General features: G+C 44.1%; 1 long non-coding RNA gene across 2 annotated transcripts; it reads right to left on the bottom strand.

Moving 5' to 3' along the window:
* Positions 1 to 1432: 1432 nt before the first annotated feature.
* Positions 1433 to 18930, bottom strand: LOC126037997 (uncharacterized). 2 transcript variants are annotated; one of them, XR_007505854.1, is made up of 4 exons: positions 16080 to 18930; positions 15069 to 15277; positions 10828 to 14964; positions 1433 to 8219 (listed from the first exon to the last, which is right to left on the bottom strand). It is a non-coding gene; the product is annotated as an uncharacterized LOC126037997 (long non-coding RNA). The 2 variants fall into 2 exon arrangements; XR_007505853.1 differs by having other exon boundaries at positions 10828 to 15277.
* Between the last annotated feature and the right edge of the window lie 1829 nt (positions 18931 to 20759).

Below are 20759 nucleotides of genomic sequence, written 5' to 3'. Positions count from 1 at the left end.
CATAACATTAGTGCTATGATAAAATGACTTTCACAATCCTAATGAATATGTGTTTAAACTCCAAACACCTGTCAGTCAATTATAATAGAGTGCTGTGAATATTAAGAAGAGCGGTTTAGTAAAGAGTCCAATTGTAATGAGTCTTGCTGTGGGAGATGCTGACCAAAAACTGCTATGTTCTCTGTTGCTTTTCTGATTAGAGCTGGCTGGGATCTCTCTCAGCCTGTGCTACCAGGGCAAAATCTGCACATTCACATTCAGCAGATGAAGCATCAAGAGTATGGTTATTTCTTTAAGAAACCCTGGTCATTGAAACACCATCTCTAGAAAACCAGCAGCTTATTACCCTTGGGTTCAGGTTCATTGCATTCTATGATTAACCTCCAGGCCTGATGTTTTCTTACCTTTAATTCTAACGTTAGACTTATAAATTCAAATTGTCACATGTCTTGAATTGCCAGTAAAGACATGTGCATGCAAAACATCAGTTAAATACTTCTGAAGATGTATATAACTGGTAATGTGGGCATTTGAAATTAGCATTTGGCCTTAAGGATTTTCATGTGGGCTTTGACACTAGTTCATTAGGTGTCTTTGGGCAAGACAGCTTGCATTTTGAATTCTCTGCCTGTACAATGAAGGGAATGACTGTAGTTAACCTACTAGGGACTGCCGATTTGATTAATTATTGTAATATCGCTACAGCTAGCAGCCACAGAGTCAGCCAGGCATTGCTGTTTCTTCACACACAGGAGGCACCCCAGTTCACCACAGTCTCCTTCACAGAAAAAGTAAGTGGGAGAGAACCCTGCACATTTCTGGGAACCTTTGAACAATAGCTCTTGCCCTCACTCTGGGAGAAGTCACCGCTGCGTTCTCTTGCATTCTCCCTTCAGCAGGCTTGCTGTTATACTGACTAGCCACGGCTCTCAAGAGGTACTGAACACCTCTGGGCCAGTTATTCAGCGAGTCTTCTTTAGCCTGTGAAAAATCAGACCATAGAGCTTAGGAAGTTGGGAAGGGAGATAAGGGGATATCATTCCCTTTTTCCTCTTCACTGGCTTCCCTGAAAATATGGTAAATGCCTCCAGCGTTTCAGCCAGCTGCAAGGCTTGTGGCTTCTCTGTTTCGTTTTCAGCAGGTACATCTGTTTTCTGGTCAAGGGATGGCTCTTCACCTTCCCTTTTTCCTCTGAAATGAAACAAAACATGCACATCTGCAATGTAATGAGAATGAAACCACTTCATTCACTTTCAGGGAGACTGAGCGAGGTTTCCTGAAATGTAACAGGATGTGAAAGCAGCAGCACTTTGAGCAGAGCTCCGCCAGCCTCTGCAGCAGCAGCACATCTTGCTGCAACATCGGGCTGCCCAGGGAACTTCTGTTTATTCAACATACTGCTTCCAGTGACACCTTACACCAGTTCATTGCTTTGAAGGTATTGCCTCTTGAAGGTATTGGTGTCCGGTCACAAGTGGTGTTCCCCCAGGGGTCAGTACTGGGGCCAGTTCTCTTTAACGTCTTTATCAATGATCTGGACAAGGGGATCGAGTGCACCCTCAGTAAGTTTGCAGAAGACACCAAGTTGGGCAGGAGTGTTGATCTGCTCGAGGGTAGGAAGGCTCTACAGAGGGATGTGGACAGGCTGGATCGATGGGCTGAGGCCAGTTGTGTGAAGTTCCACAAGGCTCAGTGCCGGGTCCTGCTCTTGGGTCACAGCAACCCCATGCAGTGCTACAGGCTTGGGGAAGAATGGGTGGAAAGCTGCCCAGCAGAAAAAGACGTGGGGGTGTTGGTTGACAGTCAGCCAAATATGAGCCAGCAGTGTGCGCAGGTGGCCAAGAAGGCCAACGGCATCCTGGTTTGCATCAGACATAGCGTGGCCAGCAGGACTAGGGAAGTGATCATCCTCCTGCACTTGGCACTGGTCACAGCTCGAATCCTGTGTTCGGTTTTGGGCCCCTCTCTACAAGAAAGACATTGAGGTGCTGGAGTGTGTCCAGAGAAGGGCAACAAAGCTGGTGAAGGGTCTAGAGAACAAGTCTTAGGAGCGGCTGAGGGAACTGGGGCTGTTTAGCCTGGAGAAAAGGAGGCTGAGGGGAGACCTTATCGCTCTCTACAACTACCTGAAGGGGGGTTGTAGTGAGGTGGGTGTTGGTCTCTTTTCCCAAGTAACAAGTGGTAGAACAAGAGGAAATGGCCTCAAGTTATGCTAGGGGAGGTTTAGACTGGATATTGGGAAAAATTTCTTCACCAAAAAGGATTGTCAAGCATGGGAACACGCTGCCCAGGGAAGTGCTTCAGCCACCATTTAAAAGATGTGTAGATGTGGTGCTTAGGGACATGGTTTAGTGGTGGACTCAGCAATGCTAGGTCAATGGTTGTACTTGATGATCTTAAAGGTCTTTTCCAACCTAAATGATGCTATGATTCTTTGATTCTATGATGTCCAATGTTTGGCAAGGGAGGTCTCATCTGAAAAACAAACAAACAAACAAAAACCCCAAACCCCTAACGTTTAAAATATCAAATCTGTTTCTCTTCTGTCCATGTTTAGGATATTGGAAATTTCACAACAATTGCCAAATTTCATTCGCATTCCCCCCACCTTCCTGACCAGCTAACTTTACTCCAGAACTCAGATAAAGTAGCTTCAGTTTACCTCCAGACATCCATTCATCCTAAACTTACTTGCAGCAGTGTTGTGACAGCTGTTCCTGTATCAGGACTGGCTGGCTGTGAGAGCAGGGGAATGAGATAAATATGATAAAAGGGCTGTTGTGACACCAGCTTTTTACAAAGGAAATTAGGGATTGTGTTTCAAGTACAGCTAAATTGTGACAGCTCTCCAACGTGTATATGAACACCCATTTTTCAGTAACTATGATTTTCTACTTGTACTGCTCTGCGTTTTTTTAACTTCTAATCAAGCCCTGGCTACAAGTCTCTAACTGAAAGTAACTTTGCCTTCCCCCTCCGGTGTCAGAAATGACAACACCTTCCACAAACACAGGCCTCCAGATTGCAAGGTTTGGCCAAGCTGTGGTGCCTTCAGGTGCCTGATGTGTGCTGATAACCCGCAATATTAGCTATGTTATCTTATTACGGGTGAGCTCACAGACTTCACTGGATAGGCTTTCTGCAGAATCTTACCCCCCCAAAAATAAAAACTCAACACTTTTCTCTCTGAAACGTGTGATAAATAGAAAAAAAAATCACTGCCCCATATTGGCACTTGGTTTATTAAAAGCATGATGTGATCCTCATGGTTTGCTTTTGAATCCAACCTGCTTCAGCACATACTGTTTGCTATTGCTGAAAATAGGTGCCTCTAGTTCTATGCCTCTGAAAGTCAGCGTGCTCCTCGGTGGCCTTGCTCTGCAGATGAAGTGAGGTCAGCCCAGAATTGTTACGAGTCCAAAGTGTTTCATAACACTCGAGTGAGAAAACACAGCTCAGGACCCGGATTCCTGTCCCAGCTTGGTCGGGCTGGGCTGCAGGCTCTGGAAAGCTTATCCGCTGATGTCAAGAGTGATTTAACATGTGACAGTGCATGGAAACTGGCTGTGCAAGCTGTTGCAACATACAGCAGGAGCAGCAAAGGCAGCAGAAGTACTACAAGCACTTTGCTACCACAGCAGTTCACGCCAAAGAAAATCCCCATAAAAAGCACTTACAGCCATCCCCTGGCAGAGGTCGGTTAAGAAGATGGATAGTAATTGGGATAACTGAGGGTTACCTAAGGCAGCTGTGGCGGTTCCCATACCCCAGAGATGAGGCTGGGTGCGAGCAGGAGCCAGGAAAAAGGGGGAGGTGATATAAAAAGGAGAAGAATCCACATTTTCCATGACCCAGGCACTTTCCCCAGGGAAGGACAGAGCAGCAATCAGAAGCAGGTTTGCTGTTTCTTTTCTGGGTTAAAGAAGGGATTAATCACAAGGGGAAAATGCCTTGTAATACTGTGACTCAGCAGAAACCGTTACTTGCTTGGAAGCATCTGGAGGACACGGCCAGAACACAGCAGTGAGTCAGGGAAACCTGGGATTTCGGCTGCTGCCTTCACCCTTCTCTCCAGCCTTCATTTAACAATCTGAGCATCTGGGAATAAAGTGATCACTTAAAGATACCTCATGCTGTCTTGTGTAGCCGGTATGGATTTAGACTGCACAGCAGAAATAGAAGTACAGATGACATTATTCCCCTTCTTGTGAAGTGCCTTTTGGCACTGACCTTTCTATGGCAGCTCCTGTGGCATGGTCCTAGCAAAACAGGATGGTGAACCACAGGTGAGCCCTCCAACATATACAGTAGTCTAAATTCATAGTGGCACAGCCCTGGATCGCCAGCTTTTCCACAGGAAAAAAAAAAATTGTGAGGAAGAAAACATCGTATCGCTGCAGCCCTATACTCTGTGGTGTTTTTAGGGGAAGATCCCTCAGAAAAGAGGATGTACCTTCTAAGAAATCATGTGTTAGCTTTTCTGAGAACCACCACAAGGGCACTGGAGCAATGAAGTGTGTTTCCAAGATGGTCCCCTAACTTGATCTTTCATCTCATGTGGTCAAAAGAAGATAGGAATCAGTCTCATCCCCAAGAAAGACATTGCGAGGGTAGGATGCTATCCAATTGTTCTCTCCTGTCTGATTTACTTAAGTGGTGCTGCAGAGCAATGAATGGTACCCGAGTACTAACTCGGAACATGAGTTTGAGGAATTTTTCAGACTTTTAGGCTGTCCTGCTCACTCATCTTTTAGAAAATGTTAATTTTCTCTAAACACCTACACAGTGTTTTTCTTTTCAGTGTTTGATGTTACACAACAGTCTGGACACCCCAGCCAGAAGTAAATCCCATGGTCAGTGGCAGTCTATAACTCACTGGGGAGCTGAATTCCCCCTCCAGATTTTATAACCCAAGGTACAAACAATATGCAACAGGTAAATAGGAAAAGGAACATAAGTAAAATAAAAAGCCTAAATAAAAACCTAAATAAAATTAAATAGCAAACAAGGGAAAGGTGATACATGGTGACAGTGAAGGCAGGTGTGATTCATGAGCAAGTCACCACAGAGACCTGGGCAATTACAAGATGTTTCTGGATAGTTTTTGTGGCAGACACTATGAAAAGGTAAGATTTGGTGAAGAGAAAATGATGCTCTCATGAATTTGAAATAGTGCAACATGCAAAACTGTGAGGTTTTTTATTTACTAGATGGATTCATGGATTACTACAAGTCCATGAAACTCAAGCTGGGATCTGCAACGTTATTTTCATCAGTAATGGTGAACAATCACTCTTTCCTTGTTGCTGTTCTCTTTTAAGCCTTGTTGCTCAGCACTCTTGACATCTTCTGGAAGATTAAAATGAGCAATGCTGGTGGGTTTTTCTCCCTAAATTTCTGCTGACAAACCCCGGTGACATGTTAGAATACACTGTTGGTGTTGGGCCACTGCCAGAGGATGAGCCAAGAAACGGGCTGCAGGAAGCGTCACCAGTCCTAACAACTGAAATGATAGGAGTGAGTTAAATTCAACTTTGCAGTCATTAAGCATGACTGCATACTCGCAGATGTAGCTAGGTCAGGCTCCTGGCTCAGGCCCTGGTTTCTGTCCTGCCTGAGCAGCACAGTTTCCAACCCAGACTGCCAGAGGTCATCCAAGGACCACCGTGACTTCACTGGTGTCTCTCCTGGGGACAGCTGTGCACATGAGCTCAAAGCTGCCTGTATCTTCTCCTCTTTGGATTCCTGTCTGAAAAGTAGCCCTCTCTTCAGCACTAAACCGAAACACAGGCTATATAGCTTACCACGTGTTGAGGAAGGGTCTATGCCAAAACAAAAAGATAGCAATAATCCCTCCAGTCCCACATTGCTTATTCCCGTCCCTGTTCGTTGTCTTCCCCACTCTCTTTTGCCCCCTCTCCATCAGCAGCACAGGCATGAACCAGATCTGGAAACTGTTTCAGCTGAAATCCATATCTCACCATGTGTTTCTGTTTGTTGAGGGCTTTCTGTTAGGTTGAATGCACATCAAAATTCAGTCTAAGAAAAAACTCACAAGGCTGTTCACCAGTCTACTGACTCGCATTGCCATTCCTTTGTTTTGGTCCAAAGGTACAACACTGCTCTCCAAAACCTCAAAACGAACTGCAAGGAAATACCAAGGAGACATAAAAAACCTGGAACACGTCTACACATACTTTTGTTTGTTAAGTAGTTTGAAATTCACATCCCTGTGTAGCTCCTCTCTGTCACGCAAGGCTGGAGTATGTAGTATATCATCACAGGCTCACTGATGCGAGTTGCTATTCACAAATTCTGAAAAACCTGCTAGGCTGGAAGAAAAGACTGAAAAACCACCTCAGAGGCTTCTGGGCTGTAACAGGGTGACAAGGAGCTGAAATTTATACCAGATGTCCCAAACAGCTCTAATCTTTTATTTCACAATTTGATGTGAAGGTCAATCCTTTGAGGGCTTTCCTAAGCATGGTAGAGGCACCCCGAGAATGAGTTTGTGGTCCAGCGGGGGAAGGACACAAGCAGAAGGGCACAACAGCAAAGCAGCAAGCCATAATGTTCAGGTGTAAAAAGGACAAACCCTGGTGAGTTTAGGCTCCCAGTCAGCTCCTGGTCTCCACCTGAGGGCAGGTCACCCACACTCTTGGGCAAGTCTCTCACCTCCTCATCTGTGAGGTTTATGGGGTTGTGCCAAGGAGAGGGCCCTAAGGAGACCAGGGCTCTTTCTGCCAGGATCACCACATCAGGTGGGGCAGCAGCCCAGAGAAGAGCAAAGGAAGCACCCCGGCTTCAGAAATTCGATCAAGAGCAGTTGTAACACCCATGGGAGATGGCCCCATTGCTGCTGTTTATGCTTTTGAAAATCTCTCCTTACTCATTTACTAATTCCCAAATACACTAGGTTCATTACTGAATGGAGAATCCCAGACTCCCTCACACAGCAGAAAGCAGCTGAGAAGCAGAATCATACTTTTCTTGAGGAATTGTCAATTCCTGAAAGTTATATGACTTTCATTAATCCTTACCCTGCTTCAGTACCGTGAATGGCAGAAAGAGAAAAGAAACATTTGAGATCTTATGGAGCAAAACCCAGCTATACTAGACTGATGCCAGCAAAGATGTTTCCCCATCTGAAAGGTGGCCTGAGGTCCTTATGCTTGCTTGACAGGGTGTTTAACTTAGCTGTGCCAGTAATGTTGCCTGCATATTTTATATTGAAATAAAATAGCACATCCAGCTACCTTGTATTTTCCTCCTTAGGCAATCTATCTTCAGGGAGAATGCCTACAAGCACGCTGAAGGCAAGCTTTTCTTTGCAGTCTTGTTCACTTTAGAGCCTCACGAGCTCCCACTACTTTATTAAGAGTTCCAGTATGGGTGGTACTGTTATTACTGTTATTAATTCCCCTGTTATTAAGGATCTCAGAGTCCTTAAGGGGGACTGGACTTTCACATATAATAATATTAATAATGACAATAATAATAATAAAGCAATTGTCAAGCCTTGTGTTGATAGATAGGAGTTTGAAAAACAGCTAATAAGTCCCAGAATCTCAAACCCAGTAAAGCAAATGTAGGAAGAAACAAATATTTATAATTAGCCTCTTGCTCTCTGGGATGCTTGTTTAATGCATGGTCTGAAGGTGGCAATGCTGCTATTGTATCCCTCTGATAGGATTCATGCTGTGAAACCACCTGCAGTGCAGAACAGCAGTGGACAAATGGAATTAGCTAATTGAGTTCCCCTCTTCAGGGGCTGGGAAATAGAGTAGAAAGGTGGTGAGTTTGTCTGAGGAGGCTCAGACAAGTGGATGGGGGGAGAAAAGAGGTGAGGATCCTCTCTCACTTCCCATCTCTAGAGAGAATCCTCCTGACAGCCCCTTTGGCAGCACCCCGTGCCCCAGCACCCAGGCTGGTGCAGCAGCCTGCAATCTCACTACCATTTGTCCTAAGGGATGGGGAGGGTATTTTTCTTTCCATTTTGGAGCAGTAGTAAAGCACACATTTACTTAGCTGACTTTTCACCATGGCTCCTGTATGTTATTTGCATCTTTGAGTCCAAAGAAGGAAGAAATGAAAATGTTTGTCAAGGTAAGATCCATTCAATGCAGGGCGTGAAGTGGGTCTTTTTTGCAGCGTGAGGGGTAGAGGGACACGTCCTAGCAACTCTAAGAAAGTCCAGGAAATAGTTCTTGTGAACTTGCCTGAAATGATAGCAAAAATGGAAGAAAGATGAAGTGCTTTAAAATGGGAAAACTTCAGCTTCTTCACTTGCCAGGATCTTCTTTTCTAAAACTAAGCAAGCAGCTAGGCCAAAATGAGAATAGGGTTTGGTTGAATTGTTTGGAGGGGTTTTGTCTTTTTTTTTTTTTTTTTTTTTTCCATTTAATTTTTAAAGTATGCATTAACTTATATTTCTAGACGAAGTGGAAAGAATAATAAGCAAAACTTGTTCTCTAAAAACACGCATGTAAAATGTGAGTAAGTTTGTTTCGGTTTTTGCTTTTCTAGGACTGAGGTCTGGAAATTGCATCTTCTTTTCTCAGAAGACTTAGAAAGCAATTCACATTCCAAAAACAGTTACCAGTAACAGTTTATCCTGTTTGTTTTTCAAGAGAATATGAAAAATACATTTTTAAATGGCAGAAGTAATTTACCAGCACTAACCATTTAATTGCCAGACAAGAGCCATAGGCTAGTTACATTATTGTGGAGTCTGTAAAAAGGACAACATGAAAAATTAAGTATTAGGTGGCTCGTTTAGCTTACAGCTGTTCTGCTTTCTTATCAAGCGGTATTCTATGTCAAATACTGACAGTTTTAATTTCCTTTCCTGATTGCTCCGTTTAGATCACTTTGACGCAGATTATTGCTTTTACAAGAACATAGTCCAGCTGGAGGGTAAACATCACTCCTAATAATTTTTCTTTCTTTTTTTTTTTTCCTGCTGTTCCTGTCTGTAGCAGAGGTACAAAGTAAAGTTGTATAACTTGCGTTTATAATAGCTATTTTGACATTTTTAGGCATTCAGGTGTAAAGTCTGGTCCCTAAATTACAGGGCTGTAATTCTAGCTTAGTCTGGAGAGAATGATTTCATGAGGTAATAAATGAAATGGAGACTGGACTAAGCAGCATCAAGAAAACATTTAAACCATGGATTCAATTTCAATGGATCTCAGACATACGTTTTAACTTCTGTGTGCATTTAATTGGTGTCTTGAATGAAGGCTAACTGAAGCACAGTCTTCCCTGACCTGGAGCCTAAGGAGTCTGTGCTTACTGCAGCCTATGCTTACCACCCAGGTAATTATACTGAAGTAACTGGTCCTTCTATTATAACACCTGTCATCCAGAAATCAGCACAACAATATCTGACCGAGAAGCTGCAACACCCGTTCAAACTTCCACACCTGGCAGCGTATCCTTGACTGGCCCCCTTTTAGAAGGGGATTTTGGCAAAGACCTTGTTCATTACGTGTCATCTCAGACCAGACTCTCCTGAGAAGGCCCTGTGCAGCCAGATGTTCCCAACGTTTCAAGCTCCACACTGTCCCCTGCCTTCTTGTGCAGGGGGACTGTCCTGTGTCCATCATCATGGACCGTCCTTCACCTGAGATCTGGTCAGGGAGAAGAAGGGACCAACCTACTGCAGTCCGCTGGTGTTTCTCCAAAAATGCTAATGAAGACTTTGACTTCTCCAGTGTAAGCATGGGACATCATAATGGAGGATGCACCTGGCACTTTAGGTGATGCAACCAGGTCTCTGCTGGGTCGCATGAGAAGGGCAGGTCCCAGTGCCGGGTTGCAAACATGGGCTGTGCCTTCTGGTGGTATGCCTAGGCTTTGGGTCCTCGCTACACTGCACCCTTTGGCTGCTATGAAGTGCCACAGCTGTATTTGGCACAACTGGTCAGAAAAACAAAGAAAGGCTGTGGCAGTGCATGGCAAAGTTGGTAAATACAGGTCTGGCTTGGGGTGTTTACAAGGTAGGAGCCAAACAAGTCAAGTTATCGCTCAATGCAGTAGAGTGGCTCAATTAACTTCATGCCCAGGCTTTCCCATTTCTTAGGCAGTTTGCCCAGGATTTGCTTGCTCTAATTTAGATGCCAGAAACTTTATCAACCATCTAATGCTACAACTTTGCTAGTGAATTAAATGTGACTAAAACCATTCTCAGGCACTGAAGCCCATATTCACATTATTAAACCATCTCACCTTCTAAAACAGGATGGGTGCTCCCAAACTGCCCATTAGGAGTGGTTATTGATTGGTCCTAAGCCCCAAACCATGCCCAAAAACTGTTTTGGTAATTGATATTTGCCTTAGCCTGAAGTGGGGTCAGGTATATTCTGGTAACTGAATGACATAGAGGCTCGAGTCTCCTTGCCCAGGGACACCCTCTGGCAGCCTCTAGCATCTTCACTAGTAGAGACACAGCCTGCCATTGAGTCATTTCATTCATTCTTCTCTTTTCTTCAGTATTCAAACATCTTCTCCTGAAGCAATGCTGGCCTCTCCCAACACTGAATGCATGCCAGGAACACAACTGCTATCTGTAGTAAATATTCCTGCTTGTTAGATGTGTCTGAGGTCCCCGAGATCCATCCACCGTGCAGCCCATGAGGCTGGTGACGCTGCCAATGGCTGGCTCTTCACATAATGTTTGGATGAGCCCCCCTCTCCCCGTCCCTGTGGGCTCACTTCCAACCCCATCCCCAGGCACTCCCTCTCCTTTGCTGCCTCCATGCATATCGAGTTCAGACCAAACACCTCCCTCTCTACAAAGGACCACCCACCTGCCGTTACCCTTACCTCCAGAGGTAGCACTGGTCTTTGCAAGGCAGTGGTAGTCAGGTCCAGCACTGGATTCAAGCCCCTGCACAGGAGTTCTTGGCAAGTCGGAGCTAGTACAGTTTTCCTTTTACTGGTTTTTGGGTGCACTGCAGCAGCGCTGTCTTCATGCTACATTGCATCCTCCACTAAGACAGACAAGCCACAGCCAGAGGGCTCAGGAGTGAAGAAGGACAGCCAGTCCACCTGGGAAAGGTGGATTAGATAGGGGAAGATCTTCTGGATCCAAAGTAGGAGATAGATCCAGACACCACTTGTGACTAGGTGCTCCTAAAGCTGAGAGGATATATTGGAAGGGGTAGTAGCAAGGATATATTCAAGAGGTGATCCTCAAAGACTGGAGGGTTCAGAAGAGGATGCAAAGCAAATTTTTAGTCACTCAGAGTATCAATCCTAATAACTATAACTGTGGTGAGAAAGACGACATGTCCTGACAGGAAATGTGTGCAACATAAAGATATTATCAGAGGCAAACATCTGCAGCTGATTGAGGTTATTGCTGATGAGACAGCTACTCTGTGTTGACCATAGTAGAAAAAGGAAACAAGCATGTGAGAGAAGTGGAAGAAAGCATTTGAGAATTCCTCTTTTGTACAAGCACGGACACATTTCAGTTTTCACTTGGCCTCTCTTGCAGCGTCCAGCTGCCAAGCTAGCATACTTCTCTATTGCTGTGTCCTCTGGTGTCAGGCACTCCAACCGAAAGTGCTTGATGCCTTCCCCAGAATGACGTGTCTTCTTTCAGCATATGCGTAACTGCCCTGGGTCTTTGAGCCGCTGGAGAGATGCCAGCCTATGCGCCTTTATCTGCCTCTGGGGTATGAACACAGGGCATTTCCAAATGATTTTTTTCCTGGGGAGGTTTTTGTTTCAATGCTCAGACCTGTGTCCCTGCCCACGGCTGTGCTGGGAGACCAGGGCATCCGTCACCTCAGCAAGCAGCGCCCTGTACGTGGCCTGCCGCACACGCGCGTTACGCGCGCAGAGCTCACAACGCAGGCTGAGAGCAGCGATGCTGGTGTGCGTGCTGCAAGTGACCTGGGTCACGCTGAGGCACCCATGCGATGGGGACTGTCACCTGAGAGGCAGCAGATTGCAGGGTACCAGGAGAGAGAAAGACGTACCCTGGCTCTCAGTGCAAGGCTGAAGCAGTGCTTCTACGTGCAAAATCAGAAAAAAGCTGCAGGGAGAGGATGCAGAATTATACACATCTTGCACGCAGAGCTGTCTTGCACCTCACAGGTATATAGATGCCAAGACTTGCAGCTTTTTAGGGTACACCCCATTGGCCATACCAGGAGAATTGCGTCATGACTCAGTGAACGTTTAGATACGTAGCTTAGGGCAAGCTGAGCCTTAGTCACTGGAAATCACGCAACCCACTGCGTACCTCTTTAGCATCAAAAACAAGAATTGTCGCTCAATCTACAGATTACCAAAAGCATATGAAATTTTTCCTTTCAGATACAAAAGCAGTGAATAACGTATCCTTTCACATGAAAACATCTTTTCAACTACTCAGGTTTTCCCTTGTATGTTTATTTATTGCCTGCTACTTCAATGTTAAAAAAAAAAATATACTGTTTTAAAAATGATATTTTTCAGGGCATCCAATTAAAATATTTCTATTGAGCTCAGTAAAGTATCAGCCCAGTCCTCACACATGTGTTTCTGTGTTAATAGTAGGTCTACTGCACTAGAAGCCAAATTGCCTGCATTTATTTCAGTGGAATGACATTGGCAGAAAACTGAGTTACAAACAAGAAAGGGATGTTTCTTGCTAGTCTCAGGGATGGATGGGCCTGATGAATCAATTGCCTCTTTCCCCTAGAGACGGTCCTACCAACTCGCACAGGCTCACTGGGGAAGATGAGGAGTTAGGGAGAGAGGGCCAAGTCAAATTGTTGTTGCTGACTGCCCAGGGTAGTGCCCCGTCTTTTGCAAGCTCTATAATTCCACGATTCAAAAAGAAAAGCCAGGTCAATTTTGCTTCCCCACTTCATTTCACTTTCTAAATTATTTAGGAGAGGCTGTGCCCTTGGACCTCCCAAAGAAATTCAGTTTTGTGAATCTCTTTAGCAAATCTGGACTTCTCCTGACCTCTTCTTTCTCGTTCTTCCCTTTAATTCTCTTTTGATTCTTTCCTTTCCCCCCACTCCTTTTCTACATCCTCATTCTGCCTCAGCTGTATTCTTTTTCATTGAAAAGTAAGGTTTTTCCCAACCATCAGAACCTCTTTTTGTTCATTACTTGGCCATTCTCAACTCTCCTGCAAATTACCCTCAATCTTGTGAAAACTATATTGAGGAAATGAGTGATAAAGACAACCAATAAATAATTTGCCAAGTTCCTCTGTATCAAAAAATGCTGAGAAGGCATCATTGCTGCTGCTAAGCTGTGAGACCCAAATACTAAAAGAGATGGCAAGACACGTTCTGTCTTGTTCCTGCATGTCTTCCCTGTAAGGTTCATAGCCTGGAAAGAACACCCTGGTTGGTCCTCAGGTCTCTTTCCTGCCTGCCACCTACATGTACAAAATAATCCTGTTGTAAAGGTCTGCCTTAACAGCATTTTGGGGTTTGAGGACTTTTCCTTTCTTTCCTTTTGCTTCTAATATGCTGTGAAAGGTGTCTAGGAGTTTCTTTGTTCTAATGGAGCATGGGATCATTCAGATGGAAGGTACCTCTGGAGGTCATCTAGACCACCCCCTTATTTAAACATCCAGTTCAAAGTGAGATCGAGTTGCTCAGTGTCTCTTTCAGTCAAGCTTTGCACACCTCCAAGGATGGAGATTCAACAGCCTCTGGGCACCTGTGCCAGCGCGTGACCAATCCCACTGTGAAACTTTCTTCTGGTTAGGAAATTTGTTCCACGGTTAGGAAGCACTTTCTTGTTTGAAACACGCATTTCAATTCACAGCTAGGTTAGACCCATGTGTTGATTGGTGTCCTCTCTGGTATTTACACTGCTAATAGGAAGCAGTCTTGGTCCCCTCTGAGGCTTTGTTTTGTTAGACTAAACACAGTGTCCACTTCCCAGCTCCTTTCCAGCACAAAGCTCTCCATCACTGACCAATCGGGGCACCCTTCAGTTTCAGTCCATCTTTGTTTAATATAGGCAATCAGAAGCATGAGCTAAATTTAAACAAAATCTCAAAAACATCTTTGAATCAGGGCAGTAAGCTTCCCTCTTTTCTGCTGGATATACCTCGTCAGACCACTCTAAGATCACATTAGCAGCACATCCACCACATACACCAGGGCCCTTCCCTTCCACAGTTATTTCCCTCCAGCATATTCACTGCCATCGCAGCACCCAGCTCATGAATTCCTTCCTCACCGCATACTTACTAACGCTCAGCGGTGCTCTCTCCCTTTTCGCCAGCTCTGTGCACACCTAATACCTGTTGTCTCACAGCTTCCTCATCACTGCATCCCACAAGACTCCACAAAAAGGCTTAACTGAAATTCCCAGGAAGGAAACACATGTTTCCTCTGAGTAGGAAATAGCTTCTCAAAGACTCTATTGGGCTGACACAATCCAACATTGTAAAGTCATGTTTCATTTTATCTTGTTCACCTCTCAACCACTATTCGTCCTTTCATTTAAAATTTTCTTGAGAGCTTTGCATACTATTGCAGCCAACTACACAAGACTGCCTGGGTCACCTCCTCTCCCCATCTTCTTAACTAAAGTGCCCAGGTTTGCTTTTCTTCATAAGTATGTTATTGTCCTCATCTGAGAGGTTTGAAACTAAGAATACTTGCTACCAGGGCTGTGCTTCCATGTACCAGTACCTCCAAAATTCATAGGCACACTTTGCTCCACAATAATCCAGGAGTTCTCCGGAAAAATGCCAGACTCCCTGTATCTTGAAGAGCAGAAGGGGCAGAAACATGATGACACACTCGAGATCCAAAATGACGTACGATCATGCCAAAAGTGTGCAAAAAGAGACAAACTGAGCAACAGCTGGCAGTGTGTTCATGGCTGTGGAGGCAGTAATTTCTTCAACTATATCTCTATTGTCAGAGCTTATCTGTTAGCCATGGGGATCCAAAACACTGCCATAGCTCTGCAGTTTCATTTCTGGAGTTACTAGCTGGAAAAACAGTGAGGAGAAGAGGTGAAATCATGGATGAGGAGTTAGCTATCAATAGGCGAGATTTCAATTTCCTTCTAATCTCTTTCTTTGTTGAGACATGCCTGTTTATCACAGTTGTGTTATCCTTTTCAAACAGCATTCCCAGCAAAACAGTTACCAGCATTGCTATTATGGTACCCATAGCTAAAATAGTTTTGCAATATGGGGAATATCAAGAAGATGGATTTTGCTGGCCTCCTCCCAATTTTCTTGAACTCTTCTTGAACACTTCTTGAAGTAGCATAAGTCCCTCGGTGCAAGAGATGCCTATAAAAGAAAATCTTTTCTCCTGTAATCTTTAAAAAATCTACACGTAGAAAAAGATTTTAAAACCATTTTTAATGTGATACACCACATTTAAATGTCTTACTTTCTAAGTTCAAATACAGTTGTGAATAAAATCCCTGATCCTCTGCTCAAAACATACCATAAACCTCCTACCGCACGTCAAGTGGAAATTCTGAAATTTCATCCTAGCAATTTAAACCAGACCTAACTCTTTCATCAGTGCAATCACTTACAAAACCATCATTAAAAAAAACCCCAAAACATCACACAAGAAAGAACTGCCAACAACAATAACCCCAACCTTTTGCTGCAGCTCAATGGAAAGAACACTAAGCTTAAAAGCTAAATCTTGTGGACACTGCTATTTAGTTAGGAAAAATGGTACCTTCATGGTATGAATTGTCAAAAATTAGATTTATCAGTACTGTAAACTAACTGTAATGAATAAAATGCAGAATGCTGGAAAGTTAGAAGTCAGCAGAGAGAAATGACACAAACCATGTGAATGTGAATGGTTATTTGTAATAGGCTAAGACCACATTATTTACGTAAAACCTGCTATTTACTATGTCTAAGTATGACGCTTTATGCTAGGATATCACATCTTTTCCTCCTGGCGCTCTCTTGCTCAGTCTATAAAACTTCCACATATTTTCAGGAAACATTTAACATATTCCTGCCATGTTGCATAAGACTTTGCCTGAGAGAAAGGCAACTACATCTGCCAGCTCCGTGTGTGCTGAGAAATGTGCGCCAAAGCTAAAGGCTTCAGACAACTTACCTTAAAAAAAGCTCTGTCGTAGCAGAGCCCCGGTCCAGCGGACATCCTCATCTGTTTCACTGCTGTGAAGGGGCCTAGCGTCGCCATCAGTGTCAAGAGGATGACTCGGAAACACAGGGCTAAGCACCTGTTTGCAGGTCTTCCACATTTAAGACAACACTGTGAAAGGAGCTGGAGAAACGGAAATGCAAACAGAGACACTTAAATATCTCAAGCTACCATTCACAACGTGACCCTTTGGTGAACATTCAAGAACAATTCCAGACCGTGTGAAGTGCCCAAGGCCGTCACTTGGCTCCTTTCAGAGCTAAGGCTAAAATTTACATTACAGACCATCCCTCTGCCAGAGATTCTCCACAACGAAGCGGAGCGTGACCATAGCTGCCGTCTGTCCCACGGCAGGGAGAAGAGCCGAGTCCTCCTCGCTCCGAAAAACACTGACTGTGTTGAGGTTTCAGCAGCTCTGCTGGGAATCAGCTCGAGGGAGCTTGAACCCGAGGGGTGTGAATGCCCCCGGACGGCTCCGGTCCCCCCGGCTCCTGTCACTGTCAGTGTAGCCGACGTACCGTACAGCTGACTAATGCTATAGGCGCAGATAGAGTAGCTGAAGAAATTACTCTCCTTTTCTGCATCAGGAAGAGGACAGCTACGTCACTGAGAATGACGTTCAAGATGACGGGAGCTGTGGTTCAGAAAGTCTGTCACTGCGGCTTCTTAATTATCTGCTTTGTGGCAGCGCTCGGTGCCGGTGGTCCCTGGCCCCAGGGCATTTCTGTCATCCACCCAGCATTGCTGCCAAGCTCCAGAGCAAGGGACATCATGAGCCGATGGTCCCCTATAACGATCTGTTACATGTTGCCTAATATACAGTAATTTTCTAAATAGCCACCTCTTCGAATGTGCCCAGTTTTAGCAGGAAAACTTTCTAGACTCTCGTTTCTAATTCAGTTTCTGATCAAGACAAGAAAGCTGAGTGACTATTGCAGCTGTCCTGCAATTTGGAGACACTAGGAGCCAGTCCTGATTTTTTAGAGCATTCACAGCTGAAAAGGAATATTTTCTACTTCATGTAAATTACTTCTGATTTACTAAAACCATTCCAGATCACTGAAGGGAAGAAAATAAAGGTGATATAAAACCACCACTAACATTTCTTTTGCAAGGCTGCACAGTAGCAGTGGCTTGCTGTAGTGTAGCATAAGGATGGTTTTCAAGTGACTTTTTTTCTTCCTGATAAACTCTTGCTTGAAAATGGCAGGTTATAAGTGCTAAAGCAAGAAGCAAAAGAGAAAAAGAAAATAGGAAAGAGCAGAAGTAGAATAAATACCTGCACAAGCTGCTCCAAAGGACTTTGCCATTGCTTTACCGGGGGGGGAATCTCTGATGCTAACTGAGGGAATGTCATCCCATGGCTTTTTCAGTCCAGTTCAAAGTCAGGGCTACCTGAAATTGTCTATACTTTATAGTGTGATGCTGTATAAACACTGAAAGGGAGCCTACCACACGCGCACAAAGGAACATCCTGGGCAAAAGCTGATTTGGGGGAAAAGGCATTTTGGTGAAAAAGAACCTAAGTACATGGGGGGGGGAGCTGAGGATTCAAAAAATATACGTATCAGTAGGGAATTAATAGCAAACTTCAGGAGTATCAAGAGACATTGCACTGTGGAATTACAGACTCCTGCAGATGTCAGGAGGAGCTATTCAGGAAAAGGCCCTTATTGAACCAATTAAATTTTTTCAAACTAAAAAGAAAAAAATCATATATTTCAAAGTCTTTCAAAAAAGGTATCGCTTCTGGCAAGCAGCCACAGAAAATTTATTTCAAAACAAAAGGCCTGTCACTACAGAAAACTTGGGACTTCATTTTGGAACTATGAAATGTCATGGTCCCTTCACGTACTTTGTGATATTTAATCATTACACTCTTCTTGTTAGTCCAGTCTACGTCAAGATTGCTAGTGCTTAAGGGGCTAACTCAGAGGAATAAGTGGCAGAACAGGCAGAGTGACTTCATACGCTGGCAATGGAGTGTCCTGCGTCAATGGCAAGCAAAGAATTTCAAGCAGATGTCATCTAATGTTTGGGACCAGTAGCTCTTCCTTTTCTGAGATTATCTGTCTCATTTTGGCCCATCGTGGGATCTCAAAAAATTAGATATATTTCTTACTGTGCTAGCCTTTGTTCTAATGGTACTACTTTTAGAAAAGTTTTCTCAAAGCATGATGAGAAGGAGCTGAGGCTCAGAAGAGAGTGAAGAAATTGTACAGAAAGTAGGAGGGATGGTAGAAGCCATTTCCCGCTTTATCCATTTGTGTGTCTTTCCTTTTACATATAAGACAGTGCCAGGTTCTTAATGAATTCAATAGAAAGGTTGCCATTGAGTTCATCCTTTTACAGTAATTTTACCACACTATTGAGAAAGTTTTAAAACAGCTTTCCCTTTGTGTGACAATGACCTTTCCCTTTTGAGAAACAGTTATTTTCATTACCCCTGTGACCCGTTCTCTGAAAAATATACAAAAAATTTGTTCAATACGGACACATTAAGAAAGCTATGAAACATGAAACAAAAAGTAATGGAATTCTAGAAATGTTAGGGGACCTCCCATGCATTTCTTATCATCATCAGAAGCCAGAAAACATTAGCTTTGTTTTGCTGACTGTTTGCAGGCTTTTGATTCTGCAGAGGTTCTCGGTAGAGCCAAGAGCACCAGAAGCTCTGGCTTCACCACCTGTCCACACACCAATGCTCCTTTCAAAAGCTCTGCTTTCCAGAGGTTAGGAGCTCATGAAATTTGCAGTCTAGAGGGTCTTGCAAACCCACCACGTGGCTTAGTAGAAAAAAAATTGTCAGCTGCGAACTTACCTATTCGGATGGCAAAGCATGCACTGACAGTGCTCAGCAGCTGCAAAACTCTTCAGCTTAAATCTCTTGGCTCTTTCATCAGGCAAGTGGAGTCCAGTCAAAATCAGTGGCGTTACAACAGCATATAAGACATGTGCAATGGCTTTCCATGGGCAAGGGGGTAGGGCTGGCCAAAAAGACCATTCAGGGAACAGCAAGTATGTCCAAAAACATAATCTGGAGCTGAAAGCAGGTGGGGAGACAAAAGTCTTCATGAATTGAAATTGAATTTAACTACTAGCTTTGTCTGTTAATAAAAAATGATGAACAAGTCAATGTCTTAAAACTTTCTCTTCTTTTTGTCTGGTTTCAAGAGTATGTGCTGCTTTGGAGATGAGAGGTGAATGGTATTTTGAGGTGAGGTAAAACATTTTTAATATTCAACACAAAGCCACAGTGATTTTTATTATTTGTTATTGGTACCGTCCTAGGAGTGAGGTATTGCAGCTGGCTCCATCATACTGACACAAGCATTCAGGCAGACACACAGTGACTTAGATCACAGAACAGATCCCGATGAAAACTGTTTTTTATTAAATTCCTTTGGTGGCTTAGTTTCCAGCTAGATCCTCTCGCCAGTCTGACACAGCTGCCCAAATGCCAGAGCTGACACACATGGGAGGTGCTGAGAAAAAGTGACTCGTGGCAGAAGTCAGACTATGGACTGGCAGTGACGCTCCTTTTGGTAGTGTCTTTCCCACATTGATATCAGCTCATAACAGTTGTGGAACCACAGGCTAAATGTCAGGCAGAAAGCAGTAGATTTCACTAAATAGACATGTGGCACCCAGGCTAAACAGGAGACATAGCACATAGCTGATAACTGCATAGCAGTCTCCAAGGAACGTCTTCTATGTGACTTTTAAAAAACGCTTTTTTAAAAAAACAAAGTAGTAGAAAATAAAATTTTAGAAAGTAGCGATTTTACAAAATGTATAAAATATGCAACTTCACACCAGAAATTTTGCATAGACCATTACAAACGCATAATGAAAATACTGTGAAATGAAACACAAAAGTTTAACTTATCCTTTCTTAAAAGTGCGTGTAATTCTGACCAAAGCCTTTGCTCTCTGTTCATGTTCGCCAAGGGTTACTGTATTCACAGGGAATAAAGAGAATATACTTTGCTGCATTCACGCAGACACGTTTTGAAAGTCTAAGCACTTCATCCTGACAAGTCCAGACCAGCAGTATCAGAAAAAAGTAGACCATAGAAATCCCAGGATTTGAGCATTTATAAATAACAATGAAGAAGATGAAAGCAAGAGCAGCAGGGAGTGAGGCGTGATGCTGCAGAGCTGAAGTACAAAGGGAGATACCCAACGTGTTCCCTCTCCGCACCAGAACTGCCGCTGTCGCGTATAGGTTCAGGCGTAGGGAAGCGCCAGGGGCTTTCAGATCAGAGCGGTTCAACTAGACCGCTTCTGGTTTTTACTTTTTAACTTTTGGTTTTGTGTGTATTTTTAACATCAGCGGGGGAAATGGAGTACATCCTGCGTTTGGGATGAGCGATACCAGGGGACTTTACAGCGAGCAGCGCCTGGCAGAGCCGCGGTGTTCCCCTGCCAGGCGTGGGCAGAGCCCCCTGCCAAGGAAGGGGTAAGCAAGAGCTGGTTTGTTGCGTGTGGAGCTCTTGCACCAGCCCATAAGAAACGCCAGGGAGAGGAGATTTTCCCCCTCAGAAAGCAGGCATATGTCCCAGGCAGCCTGGAACCTTTTCCGGGGAGGATCCAACACCCAACCCTCCTAGTTTTCACTGTCCAGACCAG

Source organism: Accipiter gentilis, chromosome 4 (genome assembly GCF_929443795.1).
Source record: "Accipiter gentilis chromosome 4, bAccGen1.1, whole genome shotgun sequence".
In the NCBI taxonomy this organism is placed as follows: domain Eukaryota; kingdom Metazoa; phylum Chordata; class Aves; order Accipitriformes; family Accipitridae; genus Astur; species Astur gentilis.
Note: the sequence above shows the minus strand (reverse complement) of the source record. Positions and strands in the feature narration are given on the sequence as shown.